This window comes from Lathyrus oleraceus, chromosome 7 (genome assembly GCF_024323335.1).
Source record: "Lathyrus oleraceus cultivar Zhongwan6 chromosome 7, CAAS_Psat_ZW6_1.0, whole genome shotgun sequence".
Taxonomy (NCBI): Eukaryota; Viridiplantae; Streptophyta; class Magnoliopsida; order Fabales; family Fabaceae; genus Lathyrus; species Lathyrus oleraceus.
In genome coordinates this window covers 72,999,875-73,018,203 of record NC_066585.1, presented here as the reverse complement: position 1 = coordinate 73,018,203, position 18,329 = coordinate 72,999,875, and positions in this window count along the sequence as shown.

Sequence of the window (18,329 nt, the reverse complement as noted above, 5' to 3'; positions counted from 1 at the left end):
AAAAACTCTAAAAATCCGGAAAATCTAATTCACCCCTCTTAGATTGCACTCTATAGTTACAAAAATGTATTCTCCACCTTGTTTCCTAAAGAGGGAGGATTCATGTCTTATGGAGATGATAATTAGGAAAAACATTCTAGGGGTTGAAACCGTTGGCAAGTTCCTCAGTCCAATGATTGGAGAATTTCTCTTGGTTAAAGGGCTTAAGCATAGTTTACTTAGCATAAGTCAATTATATGACAAAGGCAATAATATAACTATGGGCTCTTCTAGTTGCAGAGTCATAAAATTTAAATCAAAATCAAACAAAACTCTACTTACAAGCTCGAGAAATGGAAATATTTACACAATGAATTTAAATAAATTCCTTCAAATCATGTATGTCTCTTGAGTAATGAGGATGAATCTTGGCTCTGGCATAGGAGAATAGCTCACATTCACATGGATCACTTAAATAATTTAGTCCAAAAAGATCTCATAGACAGTCTGGAAGACTTACATTTGGAAAATAACGGAATATGTGATGCGGTCCAAAAAGGCAGCCAAGTTAGGGCCCCCTTTAAAGCTAAAAATATTGTTTTTGAAGATCGATCCTTATAGCTGCTTCGCATGGACCTTTTTTTGGCCCATCGAGAATTGTAAGTCTAGGTGGAAACATCTACGCTCTTGTAATCATGGATGGCTACTCTCGCTATGCATGTACAATGTTCTTATCTTATAAAAGAGATGTGTTTGCTGACTTTTAGAAACTAGCCAAGGTTATCCAGTACAAAAAAGGCGTAAGCATTACATCTATCAGAAGTGACCATGATGGAGAATTCGAAAACAAGGAATTCAAAAAATTATGGAATGAGAATGGAATTCGGCACACCTTTTCGCCTCCACGAAGTCCCAAATAAAATGGGGTAGTAAAGAGGAAAAATAGGTATCCAGTCGAGCTTTCAAGGACAATGCTCAATGAGACCAATCTTCCTAAGTATTTTTGGGCCAATGCAGTAAGCATTGCTTGCTATGTTAAGAAATCCAAATATCTCCCACTTACATGTTTTTGGATGCAGATGTTTTATCCTTAACAACGGGAAAAATCACCTCGAAAAATTTGACGCAAAAGTTGATGAAGGCATTTTTATAGGATATTTGACTTCTAGCAAAGCTTTTAGAGTCCTTAACAAAAGAACTATGACAACCTAAGAATAATTTCATGTCACCATTGATGAGTCTAATCCTAAACCATTAGAATTAGAAGTTTTCAATTGTGCAGGTATCTTGGAAAAGACAAATCTGGAGGAATATGATCGAGAACCAGACAAAGGTCAAAATGAAAATCAAAATGATGGACCAATTAAGGATCAAAACGTATATACTCCACCCGAACATCCAGAATTTCCAAGATAATGGAAGTCAATAAAAGACCATCCTATCTAGAACGTTATTGGAGATATTTCTAAGGGAATCATTACTTGACGATCCCTTAATAAGGTATGCAACTTTATGGATTTTGTTTTACAAATTGAGCCAACATGAATCGAAGAATCTATCGTCAATGAACATTGGTCTCTTTCCATGCAAGAAGAGTTAATTAATTTGAATGAAATAACGTTTCAGAACTCTTTCCCAAAGCTTCAACTAATTTAGTGATTAGTACCTGATGGGTCTTTCGCAACAAGCTGGACGACGTTGGAAATGTTTTAAGAACTAAGGCCAGATTCGTTGCGAAGGGATACAATTAACGTTTCAGAACTCTTTCCCAAAGCTCCCATGGCTATATTAAAAGCCATAAGAATGTTATTGGCCTTTTCTTGTATCATGAACTTAGAACTATTTCAAATGGATGTAAAGCTCCTTTCTAAATGGCTACATCCAAGACGAGGTATATGTTGATCAACCTCCAAGTTTCATCAACCCAACCTCTCCAGATCATGTTTTCAAGCTTAAGAAAGCAATATATGGACTAAATAAATCTCCTAGGGCTTGAAATGATCGTTTGAGTAAATTATTTCTTGAAAACACAATCCAAAGAGGACAAGTTGATAAAACTCTCTTCATTAAGAAAATTGAACATGACATAATATTATTTCAAATTTACATTGATAATATCATATTCGGTTTGGTCAAAAGTATTACGAGATATCTTTCTAGCACACAACAAATGAGTTTATGGTACCCTACGGGAGCAGATTGTGACTTAGTTAGGTACACCAATTCCGATTTTGTTGGTTGCAGATTGGATATGAAAAGTACTAGCGGTACGCATCACTTACTTGGAAACTCGCTTGTCTCATGGAATATCAAGAAACAAACAAGTGTCACATTGTACACAACAGAGGTAGAATACGTTGTCGCGAGCACTTGTTTCACTCAAATTATTTGTATGAAACAACAACTCAATGATTGTTAGGTTAATCATGAATCTATCCCAATAAGTTGTGACAACACTAGTGCCATGATCCTCATAAAAAAACTCGATTCTTCACTCTTGGGTTAAACACATTAAAGTTAGGAACCAATTTATTAGGGACCATGTTAAAAAAGAGTAATACATATTTGAATATGTGATCTCATTTAATCAACTTGCAAATATTTTTACCAAACCTCTTCTTAAAGAAAACTTCTTTTCTATGACAATTGAACTGGGAATTTTAAATAAATCATGCATGGATTAGTATGTTGTGTTCTCAACTCTATGCCATGTGATCTATGTGCTTGGTTTTATCTTTTTTCCTTTTTTATTATGCCAGAGGGGGAAAAGTACATTTTCAGGGGGAGTAGAGTATACTCTCTACCTAAATGAGGGGGAGGTTAACCACACCAATTATATATTTATCTAGTTCTCATTTACAACCTCCATAAGAGATGTGTTGTCATCATCAAAAAGGAGGAGAATATGGATCTATATGATTAGAAGTATAAAGTTGGTAATCTCACAAAAGATCATTTCTGAAGTTTTTATAAAGATAATGATGATTATTGAAGTCGGTGGCAATAACTTTCAACTCTCTAAAGATGGCATTCATCTTAAAGATATCTTTATCATCATATCCAAGAAGATTCAAGCAAGTGAATATAATATCGGTGTATTTGAAAAGTCTTAAAGTTTCAAAGCATGAAAGAGAGAAAGTGTGAAAGCTTATCATGCCATGTCTATCTGAGTGACCAAAGTTTTATAAAAGTAAGGAAGTAACTCTTAAGTACTAAGGCAACTCACACACACACACAACAATATTTTTAAATCTATTTTAAACTCTTAAAAATGTATTCAAGTCCTATCCAAGTCACTAGGAAACTGTCTACTCTCTTTTAAAGGTTTTTTTAAATAACCTAGTCGATTGGGGATTTAAGCCAATTAATTGAAAATATTTTTTAAACTAGCCAATTGATTGGTGAGTTAATCCAATCGATTGGAGAAGGCCTAAATAATTAACCAAACAATTAGGACAACATTCTAATGACTTATAACGACTCCATACCCAAAATTTCCATATTTGATAAGGTAATCTACTAAAATTTGATCATACAATCAATTTAAGCAAGAAACCAATCAACTGAGACTTTAATTTTGCCCATGGATCTTTTACCTTTATGGAGTTTCCTTCTCCTATATAAAGGAGGCTCGTCTCTGCTTCATTTTCTTTCACTTAAGTTGTCGTGGTACTTTTCAGTGAAACGTTACTTGTGAAGAAGAATTTGTATTAGTTGAGATCTTATTTTAATTCTTAATGGTGCGATACTCTTGGGAAATCGAGTTTGGTTTCTGGAACTTTCCTGAAAAATAAGTCGTAAAATCTCTGCTTTGGTTTCTGGAACTTTCCCAAAAAAAAATTATGTGTTTTTTATTGAGATAAGCCTAAAAATATCTAAAGAGATCGTAAGCTTAACATGGAGTAAAATATATCTTTGATTTGTGGGCATAACCTTTAAAGGCTCAAACTTCATAGTCAAATTCTCATGAAGTTCTCTTGGGGACATGACTAGGTCAACATTCGGCCAAACTTAGATAGCTCTTTGGTGCAATTTCTCTAACCCTTATCCTATTTAATTTATACTATTTACTTTTGCTGCTATTTACTCTTTTTGTAATAAACTACTAACATGATTTCAAGTGTAATTGATAAAACTACTAAAGAAATAATGAATTTTAAATAACACAATTCACCCCCTTTTGTACTTGAAGTCACCTGACCAACATTATCTATAAGAGTATGGCTTCAAAATTTGAAAAATAAAAGTAACATGTTTGATAAATTAAAGGAATGATATACTCTTATAGAAAATCAAATAGGAACTAAAGTGGAAATTTTAAAGGTTTCCTATGGCTCTGAATTTAGTAGTTTGATTTTTTTTGTAAGAAACAAACGTATTTAGAGACATGGATTGTTGCATAAGAACTAGAACAAAATGGTGTCCCTAAACATGTGAATGAGACCATCTTGGAGTGTGTTAAATGTATGATTTTTGATGTTGTGTTTCTCAAGATTTTAAGGGGAAATCTATGAGTATGGAATAATAGGTGATCAACAATTATTCATCAACATGAATAAACTTTAAGATACCTATAGAGGTTTGGCGTTTGTGTATATTCCTAATAGAAATTATGTTACTTTTGATGAGATCCACACGAGGATGAAGTACAAAAACCCAAATTATTAAGACTCACAAACAAGGCTAGACATAAGTTTGTTTGATATAGAGCCTTCCACTAGTGAAACAAGGGAAGAAAGAGAGTACAATCCCCCACTATGAAGTTCTAGAGAAAGATAAACAACACCGAGCCTTAACTATCAATTTGCAAGAGATAGGAAAAAGTAATATTGTTTTTCTCTAAATTCAATTGAAGAGGTGCAATACTTGAATTATAACACAATCAAGGAATTCAATGAGAGCAAAGAAAGTATGAACTGATTAAAGGCAGTGAATAAGAAAATGAATTCGTTAGAAAAGAACCTGGAAAGGAAACTTGTGGAGATACCTAACAAAGAAATAGTATTTGAATTCAAGCATATCTTCAAGAAAGAATAAAGAATTTTGGGAGTATAACAAATAAGGTATAAATTAATACACATGTCTAAGGAATTTACACAAGTTGAGAGAATTGATTATAACAAGATTTTCTAACCAGGGGTAGAATATTGTTCCATAAGGATATTTATGGAGATTGTTAATAAGTATCATCTTGAGTTGGAACAAATGCTCTTGAAGAACACCATCAAATGATTATTCATGCCCCACTCCCCTTCACATTCGAGGCACCATCAAATGATAGTGTCCATTATGGGGGAATCTCTTTATCTTTAGGAGAACTAAATTATGGATAATATCCATTATGGGGGAATCTCTTTGTCTTTAGGAGAACTAAATTATGCCACAAAATCTGTTAGAGTTTAGGATTTGGTGCTTTCTCTTAGGACGTACTGGATATCATACGCTAAGAGTTCTACCGCCTAGAATACCATTACTCCCGCTAGATCTGGTTTTTTTAGGACCTGTTAAACATGATAGTTGGTATTGACAATGATTTTGGGTCCCTAGGAATATGGTCACAACTTTCTCTCTATGACAAAGATAACGAGCACTAGCTTTCTCAATCTTCTGATAACATGTTTTAGCACTTTTAAACACCCTGTTTACGAAATACACGACCCTTTTCTCCTTATTTGTCTACTGGACAAGTACTAAACTCATCGCCTAATTTGTGATTGAGAGGTAGAGTAGTTGTGGCGATTATTTTCTCTGGCGAGTAAGAATGGGTGGTGGTGTAAAGAAGGCGTTTACCTTTGAAAAGGCCTTCTCGCATTCTATGGTTCACTAAAACCTCTCTTTATTCTTTAGGGAGGTGAAGAAGAGGAAACCCTTGTCTCCCACACACGAGAGGAAGCGGAATAGGTCGACAAGGCGACCTGTATGTTGTTGTACTTCCTTGAGATTTGTGGGGCTTCTAATATTAATGATGGCCCAAAATTACTCAGATTGGCTTTAATGCCTCTCTTATTCAGCATGTACCAAAGGAACTTCTCGACTTGAACCCCTAAAGAACACTTGGTGGGATTAAAATGCATGTTATAATTCCTTACTAAATGCATGACATCCACCATGTCCACAACATGGATCCGCCCCTTAGTGGTTTTCACTATCTTATCATCAACATAAAATTCTAGGTTTCGCCCTATCTGGCGGGAGATCATAGCACCCATGAGTCGCTAGTAGGTGGAACAAGCATTCTTAAGGACGTAGGGTATGCAATTGTAGTAGTAGTTTCCATGATTCGACATGAAGGTCATCTTAGGGGTGTCCAGGACATCCACCAAAATCTGGTTGTACCCTGAGTAGGCATCCATGAAGCTCAATGGGAAATAGTATGAGGACCCATCAATCAGCAAATTGATATCTGGCCGAGGATATGGGTCCTTAGGGAAGGAAATATTAAGGTCGGTGAAGTCCATACACATATGCCACTTAGTCTTTGTTTTCCTCAATAACACCATGTTGGCCAACCAGGTTATATATTTTGTTTCCTTGATGACACCGACGTTGGATAGCTTACCGAATTCTTCGTCAATGGAAAATATTTTCTCCTCACAAACTTTATGCTTCATCTGCGCCATTGGCTTGGCCAGGGGGTTGACACCGAGGCGGTAGCATACCACTCCGGTTTCTATTCCTGGCATGTCAATTGGAGCCTAGGAAAACAGATCTATGTTTTTTTATGAGTTGGTAGACTTGCTGATGTTCTTCTTCGCTTAAGGAGGTGCATATCTTTGTTACCTGATGGATTAATGGTCCTATCCTAATTTCTTTCAATTCCTTCGACAACATCAGTCTCTCGTTCTCCCCGCCCAGCCTGGGATCACAGTAATCTATCTTTGCATCAGGCCCCTTTGGGTGGGCGGTGCCCACAAGGCGAGCTCTTCCCTTTCCACCACCAACTTGCTTTGATAAAAGTCTTGCGCACTTTGCTAGTTAGCTCGAACTTCTCCCACTCTCCCACCAAGCAACGAGTATTTCAGGACCAGGTATTGGGTGTAAACAATCGCTCCTAGTGAATAATGGTGGGTCGACCCAAAATGATGTTATAGGGTGATAAGACATCTAATATAAGGTAGAAGACTTTAACCGCCTTGGTATCTTCTCTTTCACCAAAAGTTATCTCAAAGGATATGCGGTCCATCACATATATACCCACCTGACAGTCCTATTACCGAACCTTGGAACACTTTGATATCATTAGGGCCAAACTGAAGTTTTTGGAAAGTGTCCTAAAATAGGACATCAGCAGAGCTCCAAGGATGAATCATGATTCACTTGATATCCCATTGTTCATGTTGAACAATTATGACCATGGGGTCATTATCATGAGGCAGGACTCTGACAGAATCGCTGCTTGAGAAGGTGATATTGATTCCTGCTTATACCTGTTGTCCATTAGGAAATCCATGGGATATTACGTTCTTGGTCAGCATCTGTCTAATGTATTTTCTTCGAGAGGAGTTGGTTTAACACACTGTTTTTTTAGAAATTATTTATATTAATTAATTATAATTTTATGTGTGTACCTAATCATTATTTGTGTGATAATTGAGATTTGTTAGGACAACAAGGGTGGGTGACCCTTAGGTATAGAGTGTGAAGAGTAATTAAAGGTTGATAGATTTATTTAATTATTTAATTAATTAAAATAATGTTTTAGTGTTATTAATTAAATAAAATAATAAAATAAAATAAAGTAATGAGTTTGGGATGGAAAGTGTGAATTGTGGAGAACTAAAATAAATGCTAAAATAGTTTGTTGATCCCCGTAAGTTAGCAAGGTTTCATGCGAATTTTACTTTTAGGGACTAAAACCAATACAAACTAGATAAAGACCCGCGCGATGCGCGGGTGTTGATTAATTTTTATCTTTGTTAGGATTCGAACTCACGATGTTTCATAGGGAATAAGTATGTGTGTTTTCTTTTTAAAAAAGTGAAGAAGAGTTTTGGAGTGTGACACGTAGGAATTTAGATGATGGGGCACAAAAATTGTTGAAGTGTCATTGTGATAATACATGATTTCGTTTTATTTAGAGTCAGAATTTAGATTGATAAATAATTAAAATAGTGAGAATAAATTTTAATTTTTTAATAAGTCATTAATTATTAAATATGAATGTAGAATCATAGATTATTATTGGCCACAATTAGAAAGAAATAAAAAATAAAACTCCATAACAATTGAAATGAAAATTAAATATTATATATATACACTAATTATAGGATTGTTAGAAATAAAAATTAAATATTATCTATATGCACTAATTATAGTATTGTTAGAAATAGTTTGTCTAAAGGAATAAAATATTTTTTATAAATAATAAAAACATCAACTATTCCATATAGCTAAACCACAAAAACCTTTTAAAATAGAAGGAAGGAAATTAAATCAAAGAATAACTTCATAACAATTAAATGGAAATTAAATATTGTTGGAATGGTTATATTTGAAAGAGATCGTAAGAGAAAGAAGGAAACTAAACAAAAAAATAACAATCTAATTTGTATGGTTATATCTGGACGAAAACATGTGTATTATAGTTCAAAAAATTTGATGATCTAAATGATTATTATTCGTAGAGACTATAAACTTTCAAATTGAAGACCCGTAAATTTATATGAACTTTGAAATTGAAGCCCCGTAAATTTATGTGCATCTTTATTAAAAAGACAGTAAACAACATATATCAAAATAATTTTGAATATAAAATATAATTAAGATAATAATTAGAATTTATACTAAGAAAATTAATAAGAATTTATATTCGAAAGAAAACATAAATACTATAATTCTAGAATTATGAAGAAAGAGGATGGAAATTAAACCAAAAAAATAAAATAAAAATCAATACAAAAAATAAAAATATTTGAACGAAAGCATATGTACTGCATTTTCTAGAATTGTGTTTCTTCGAATGATTGTAAGAGACGTGTATTTCAATTTTCGTTCTAAGATTGTTTGTAGGAGTTGGGGCCGATTGAACTGTCACTCAAATTACAAAACCTGCAAAATAATAATTAAAAATTATGTTAGACTATATAAATATGAATATAAAATGAATTTAAATATAATAAAATTAATATTTATGAAATGAATTTAAATCTTACCAAAACAAAAAAATTAAAATTTATACAAAAAATTATGGACAAAAAACTGATTTGAATAGATGTAAAACAAAAAGATGAAACCTTCCAAGAGCTTTTGGATTAGATAAAGATAGAAAAATCTTTTTTTTTGAATCAATGTTGAATAGTTCACCCATTCATCTCATTCTTTATCTAGGTATGCATCAAGTTCTAAAATATACGTGTGAGGGAGAAAGTGAGAGGAATTTATCTATTTATCTTCCAAGAGCTTTTGGATTAGATAAAGATAGAAAAATCATTTTTTTAATCGGTGTTGAATAGTTCACCAATTCATCTCAATTTTTGTCAGGTTATGCATCAAGTTCTAAAAGATATGTGGGAGGGAGACAGTGAGAGGAATTTATCTATTTAAAGAAGAAAAAAAATGAAACAAATTGACTATTTAAGAATAATAAAATAATATTATTGGAGAAAATCAAACATCACATATATCTTGATTGAGTTTATAACTACAACAAAATCTATTAAGTTTAATTTATATCCATGTGACTGAATTTATAATTTAAAATTTCATTACATTCACAGTGTCATAAAACTCTTCATTTTCTAAACGTTAATTTTTATAATAATTAAAAGAGTATAACTAAAAACTTGTAACTAATAGTGGTATCTAGATATTATATTATATTCTATTATTATTATTATTAACCAAATAATATATTATTATTTATTATTTGTATTAATATTATTGGTAATAGTAGTGACTATTTTGGTAGTAACAAAAAAAAAAGAATATTGTTTGAAGATTTTAAGAATAAAATAATATAATAACATTGAAAAAAATTAATTAATTAATTAGATCTATGCATCAAGTTCTAAAAGATACGTGTGAGGGAGACAGTAAGAGAAATTTATCTATTAAAGAAAAAAATGAAATAAATTGACTATTTAAGAATAATAAAATAATATTATTGGAGAAAATCAAACATCACATATATCTTGATTGAGTTTATAACTACAACAAAATCTACTAAATTTAATATATATCATGTGACTGAATTTATAATTTAAAATTTCATTACATTCACCGTTTCATAAAACTCTTCATTTGTAACTAATAGTGGTGTCTAGATATTATATTATATTATTATTATTATTATTATTATTATTATTAATCAAATAATATATTATTATTTATTATTTGTATTAATATTATTGGTAATAGTAGTGACTATTTTGGTAGTAACCAAAAAAAAGAATATTGTTTGAAGATTTTAAGAATAAAATAATATAATAATATTGAAAAAAAATTAATTAATTAATTAGATCAAAATCTCTCTTTTAAACATTCTCTTTTATTTTATAAATAATATTATTTCTAATAATGGTATCTAGATATTATATATTATTATTATTATTATTATTATTATTATTATTAGCCAAATATTATATTATTATTTATTATTTGTATTAATATTATTGTTAATAGTAGTGACTATTTTGGTACTTTAAGAGTCAAAATATGGATGTGGATAAATAATGGTGTTTTGATGAGTGGTTTAATAGAAGATGTCCACATAAGCTAATAGGATGATGTGGATTGTTTTGGAAGAAGAGTGTGTTAAGTGTCGCAATACAATTTGAAGTATTGGATTTAATATATATATAAATAGAAGTGAAATATAGAGACTCAGACCAACAAAAAAAATACAAGGACTAAAATAAAAAACTCGTTAACTTACAGGGAGCAAAAGACTATTTAAGCCTAAAATAAATAATGTAAGTTAGTAATAAGTTGGGCCTTAGTGGAATATTAGAAAGATATAAATTAGGTTTTTCTTTTATGATGAGAGAAGTGAGGTGAAAATTTTGGAATTGGAGAAAAAGAGGCAAGAGAAGAGAAAAGCAAGAAAAACCTAAGGAAAGCTCTAGGGAAGAGAAATCATATCCAAAAGCTTGAGTTTTTCTGGAATTACAAGGTAAGGGTGAGAATTTGGTTCAATAATAGGGATGTAAATGAAAGGGTAGAGGAATGTTTAATTCTTTTTGGATTGATGATGCATGTTGATATCTGTTGAATACAATTTATGTTCTAAAGTGTTCATTATGTTCACCATCGATAATGTTTGAAGTTTTTAGGAATTGATATAGTATATAGATTCATGATTATATGAATATAAGTAATGATTGATATATGTATATTTATGACTGAATTTAAAACCATAAAACAAATTTGGTGATGATTTCATGAATGTTTTTGGGATAAGAGAATATGAAAGTCGTGTTGGAAATTTCAGAAAAATAGCAACTTTTGAGTAAAGCATTTGTGCACGGTTTTGATCATAATTTTTAACTTATAAATTATTTTGGGACGGGATTTGAAGTGTTGGGTAGCTAAATAAGAGGAGTATAACTTTGTTTCAGAGGTAAAATATTTTTGGTGATGATTTTATGAATATTTTTGGGGTTGAAGAAGATGAAAATCGTGTTGGAAATTTCAGAAAAACAGCAACATTTTAGTAACGCATTTGTACACGTTTTTTATCATAATTTTCAACTCGTAAGTTATTTTGGGACAGTGTTTAAATTACTGGTTAGCTGAAATAGAGGGCTATAAATTTTTTTTTGGATAAAATATTTTTAACGATTTTATCATAGGTTGGAAGTAGGTAGAAAAGAAGTGTATGATGTGACGAATATGGACGAGGTCCGTATTGGCAAATTATTTGATGTGTTATGAATGATTTGGATGATGTGTTATGAATGATTTGGATAATGTGTTTGATTATATTAGGGTAGTACGTAAGGATGGATTACGTTACGTATGGTTGCAATTGTCTGATTGATTGTGGATCACGAAATATTATTATAATTATTGTGTTAATTGCATTATTACCATTCGATACATCCAGGGGCAGAGCCAAAATTTTTGAGTAGAGCGGTCAACGACCCTTTTATAAATAATATATTTAAATTTCATCTCAATCACTTGGAAGAATACTAATATTTTTTTGCCTTAAACCGAGATCATTATGAAGTTTTTTCAACTTGAAAAATCTTTTTTTTCATGAACAACCCAAATTTAAAGCTTCCACGTTCATCAAGTGTTTGAGGATTAAGAGTCTAAGATTCCTCTATTAGTTTTATTTTTTTAAAAATGTTCATTGCTTATTACTAAAAATGAAAAATAAATAATACAATTAAAATCATATTAAAAAATGGTTCATACTAGTACTAAAAAATAGATACAAACACAACAATTTCAAACATTAGTACAATCTCAAGTTCAATAAGGTAACAAAATATTTTATCTTTTATTACAATAATAAAGTAAATAATAAATTCATAAAGATTAAAATTAAAAAAAAGCTTTTTAAATATCAATAATAAAGAAGGAATCAGTATTAAATACGTATTTTGTAGTAAGGGAAAGAGGAAGAGAGAGTCATTCGTTTGTGATTCAAAAAAGTCAAAATTAATTAATAGGAATGGAAAAAAAAGTTGATTACTTATTATTTTATTAAAATTATTTATTATATAAACATATTATTTATAACACTTAATAATAAATAATTATAATTATAGTGGGGGCATAGGCCCACCCTTTGAATATCATACCTCCGTCCCTGGATACATCCATTGTTGATATGTTGAAGGAGATAAGTCATAGGTCCGAAGGGGGACAAAGACTTATCCGGAACTCAGAAGGGGAAGTTCGGGATTCCGAAGGGAGAATTGGGTTCGTAAGAAGAACCAAATGATGAATTGGTACCACATGCATATGAGTCGTTGTCGTGAGTCGTATAACATGAATGAATTATATGCGTGAAATATGACTATGTGTGATGATGATGTTATTGTATGTGATGCTGATGATAATTTGGGCATGAGAATGTGATATGTTATTATGCATGATTGTATAGATATTGTACTCTATTTTACGTTCTATGTTGTTATTATTGAAATGAATTGTCACCCCTTCTATTTGAATGTTTCATTTACATGGGCATCAGATACTCAAGAGTAGAGACGTTGTTGTGAGTGGAAGTTAGCTCCTGGAGCTATTTCTTTTAGTTTGTTCTTGTTAGCTTTAGTTATGATCTGATATGTAACACTGGGGAGCATATTATTTATTTTGTGATGAAACTGAGAGACATAAGTCGCTTTATTTTTCCACGATTTAGTTGCTCTAGCTTTACATAGATAAGATAGAAATTTGTAACTAACCATTAGTCTATAAGGTTTGATACTTTTTTTACTACTCTGACATTTTCCGTACGCTTGCAGAGTGTCAAGTTTTTGGCGCCATTGTCGGGGACCAATTACGTTAATATTAAAGTTCTATCTGACCACTGTAGAGACTAGAGTTTTTATTTTTATATGTTTAAGTTCTACCGCTACTTTTGTATGCGAAAAACACGTTCTACTGATACTATAGTCGAACTCGTTGACGAGATCGAGCACTTTTTTTTAATAGAAAGGCGCCAAACTCAAAGGCAACTTGCTATGGATGAACTCGTTGTTGATACAAAACCTTTGAAATATTATGCGGTTCCGACCGAAGAGGAACCGCACTGCAGTATCGTGAACCCACCTATTGGGGAAAATAATTTCAAATTTAAGCCTTCATTGATAGGTAAGATCCAACAAGACCAATTTTGAGGGTTAACTTTGGAAAACCCAAACTTGCACCTATCTATTTTTTTCGATAACTATGGTACTGTTAAGGCAAACGACGTTGACCAAAATACTATTCACCTAATACTTTTCCCCTTATCTCTGAGAGATCGAGCGCGGGGTTGGCTTCAATCCTTGCCTGAAAATTTGATAACTTCTTGGGCTTAATTGAAAGCCTCTTTCCTCGAACGGCATTTTCCACCGAGTAAGACAACCCAAGTTAGGAATGAGATAAATAATTTTAGGAAATAAGAGGGAGAATCTTTGTTTAACGCATGTGAGCGTTTTAAGGACTTATAAAGGCTTTTCCCTTTCAATGGGTTCGAAAAATGGATGATAATCCATAATTTTTATAACGATCTCCTTTACTTCACAAGGATGACCCTTGATGCGGCTTATGGAGGATCCTTTATGAATAGTCCACAAGATGTGGCCTATAAACCTATAGAGGACATGGCCAAAAACCATCATTCTTGGGGAAGCGCTCGACAAGTTGTTTCTAAAACCACCCCTAAAACTGGAGGGATGTATGAAGTGAGTCAACTTGATCACATGAATGCCACAGTCGATGCTCTTTCTAAGAAATTTGATGATTTGAGCATCACCACTCCTAGTCCTACCCATGTAGCCTCTGTTTCCCCCGCGAACTTCAACTGTGAAATTTGCGGCATAAATGGGCATACAAGTAACGATTGTCAAATGATTCTCACAGGAGGGTTTATTCAGGACAATGTGAACTTTGTGAATAATTACTAACGGAACAATCCGTACTCGAATACATACAACTCTGGGTGGTGAAGCCACCCAAAATTTTCTTACAAAACAACCTACCTCATTAGATTAGGGGACCACCAGGTTTCTAAAATGTCGCCTTAGTTACAAAAAAAATCTAATCTAGATTTGATGGTGGAGAACTTCAAGGCGACGCAAACTCACCTAAATTAAGAGTTCAAAAATCAAAACCTCCACATCAACGATGTCCTTAGGCAGTTAAATATCAAGGTTGATGGTATTTCTACACATTCTAAGATGCTGGAGACTCAAATATCCCAAGTTTCTCAGCAACAAGCATCCACCTCCGTGTCTCCAGGAGCTTTTTTGGGACAACCCGAGAAAAATCCTAGGGGACATTTGAATGTTATAACCACCCTAAGTGATGAATAATTGGTTAGTTTAAATGGGAAGGAAATAGAGGTTTATGATCGTTTTAGGAAGATAATTTGTGAGATTAGGAAAGACACACCAACACCCCCTGAAAAGGAGGTCATTGAAGAGGAAGGAAAGAAAGAAACTCACATTGCTTCACTCCTATAAAGTTCAGATTTTGTCTCAGAAAGAAACCGTTAAAACTAAGAAGGAAGCCCGCCTCATGAGCTTCGTAGAGTTATTGAAAAAACTCTATGCCAACATCCATTTTTCTGAGACTCTATCTCAATTTCCCATCTTCGAGCAAATCCTAAAGAAAATCCTTTCCAAGAAAAGGAAATTGAAGGATTGTGGAACCATAAAACTCACTGCTAAGTGTAATGCTTTGATTCAACACGGAATGCCCCCTAAGTTAGGAGACCTTGGGAATTTCTTGATCCCTTGTGAGATAGGATATTTTAAAGTTTCTTAATGCCCTTTATGTTCTTGGTGCTAGTGTTAGCATGATACTCGTAGCCAGTCATAGGATGCTTAACCTAGGAGAGATGAAACCCTCTAACTTATGTCTACAACTTGCCGATGAGACGGTAAAACCTGTGTTAGGAGTTCTAGAGAATATGCCCGTCAAAGTGGGAAAACTATACATACCGACCAAATTTATGGTGATGGATGTAGAGGAGGATCATAGTATTCAAGTTATCCTAGGGAGGCCCTTCATAGCCACGGTCAGAAATGTTATATATGTTAAACAAGGGATGCTAACCATTAAGGTATGGGAAGATAAGTTAGGATTTCACTTCTGTAATGATCAGGATATTTTTGATGCCAAAAGTTCACACCATAACCTTAACCTTATAAGAGAGACGACCACATGGGGTGGGCCTAAAAAGAAAGAAAGAGAGAAAGAAAAGATTCATGAGGATGTTGATTTAGTGTATGAACTTCCTCAAAGGAAGAAAAAAGATGAATGTATGACTTGAATAAAGATGATTGGTTGGGGTACCAAGCTTGCAAAAGGGAATTCTAGGGACCCAAGTTTGGAGATGGAACCCTCATGAGAGGAACACTCGGGAACTGTCGAGTCATGTGAAGTTAAATGAAGTGCTACGTGAGAGGAAACCCACGCCTTTTCGTAAATATCTATTTTCTTGTTGTTTTCGTTTTCATTGTTTTCTTTTCAGGTAATTAATAGGTACTCAAAGGAGAAGGCAAAAGACATTTGTACAGTTGAAAAGTTGAGAAAAATCGACATTGAAACTCTGCCCGAAAAACCAAACTAAAACCAAGAAAAAAAAATAACGATGCAACCAACAAGCTATTACAGGCACCAGTAACAGCCATTACGAGCCGTAATAGTTGCTAGACTCTCATCCATCTAATTGTCACGCTCCATACAAAAAGCAGAGGCCTGTTACGGCCACCCGTAAAAGGGCCCAACGAAAAAAATTCAAACTTTTGAAATCAACCTCTCTCCTAATCACCAACCCACCACCTCTCTCACACCCAATTAACTCCATTCAATATCCACTAAACAAATCAAATCTGATTTTTAAACCCCATTTATCATTATCTTTCTCTCTCTCCAATCTTACCATCTTCATCCCTTAAACCTCTATCTCTCTCCCAAAACTTCCATAAACTCCATCAAAAGCCAACTTAAAAACCTTCAACTTTACCCATATAACAACTCAAAACTACAAACACACTTCACAAAACCTTTCTAGCTCCTCACCCTAAACCATATTCCGGGTTCAATTTTGGAAAAAATCAAAAATTTTAATAATCTACTTTTCAAAACTCAAGAATGCCTCCCAAGAGAAGTGTAAAGGGGAAAGAACCCAAATCATCTAGGCCAAGGAAGAGAGGAAACACGAGAGCACAAAATCCTCACAACATTGTATTTGAAGATGATGAGCAAGGAAAGAGATATTTGGACCTGATCAAGCACAAACTCACTCCAAGAAGGTAGATGTGTGAACAAACTCTATGTACTTTAGGATTGAAAAGTGAAGTTGATAGGTTGTTTAGCAATATTGGCTTGCTAGATTTTATGCAAAGGGACACTCCCACTAATGAGTGTATTACCCTTGAATTCTTGAGCACCCTAACATTCAAGTTAGAGAAAAAGTGGGTTGATGGTATGAGATACTACTATGGTACTCTAAAATTCCGGTTGTTCAACCAAGACATTGTGTTAAATGTTGAGGATTTAGGTTTAATTCTTCGTTTACCCGTCTTTGGTCCCAGAGAAGTCCCACATGGTTTTGATTTTTCTAGTTTATGGGCTTCCATTACCGGACATCATGATTACACTGCTGCAAATTCTAAGGCCTTAAAAATCCAAAACTCGATCTTTAGGTATATCCAAAAATCCATGGCCTACACCATGTTTGGCCAAGGCGATAACACTGATGTATCTTTCCAAAGGAACTTTTCTTCATGCACTATATGCTTAATAATAAGTTCCTTAATGACGCCTTTTTTGCGGAAAATTACTTAGGACGAGTTGCATAGGCTTCATCCGGTGACATCTCGGTTGAAGGAATGATCACCCTTATTGCCGAGCATTTAGGTCTTGAATTTAACCTTGAAGATGAACGTATTGTTGAGGGAAGATCCAAATTCGACATGTAATCCCTCATCCACAAAGGCATAATCCATTGGGAAGGCAATATTTACTTGGTGATGATGAATAACATTGCCATACTTGACCTACCCAACCCAAGAAAAATAAGGGTTGATATTGATATGAATTGGTTGTATATGGCGGCGTCGATTCTCCGGATGTCTCATCTGAGAAGGAGGGCGAATTCGATTTTACTAACAGATTATACTGTAGCAGCCACCCGACCTACCTATAATGAAGTCGGAACATCGACAAAAAGCAGGATAGATGGGATTGGGTTCAGAATTAACTCCGGGATATGAGGGTAGAGCAAACCCATTAAGGCACAATTCTGGATGATATGAAAGCAACGATGCAACATCTAATGTTGCATTTCCCTACTCCTCGGTGAGGATAGATGTGAGTCCATCCCACCTTTCTTGCGCTAAAACATTGAGGACAATGATTGGTTCAAGTTTGAGGGGTTTTACCTATTTTCATTATTTTCTTATTTTTTGTCATTTATTTTCTATTTTATTTTGTTAGTTTTATTCCCTAAAAATCACTTTTAAATTCTCTCCCAAATTAGGACAGTATAAAATAATTCTTTTAAAAGCTTTGATTTTGAGGGATGTTGATGAAGTATATAGAGTTTGAGGGAAGAGAGGCTAGGACTATGGACATTGGAAAAGTTTGAAAACTTAGGTATGACCCAAACACCCTAGATCTCTCAGAGTAAGGACGCGGGTCCAACGTATATATTTGCGCCATAGTACTCGACTCTGAGAAGT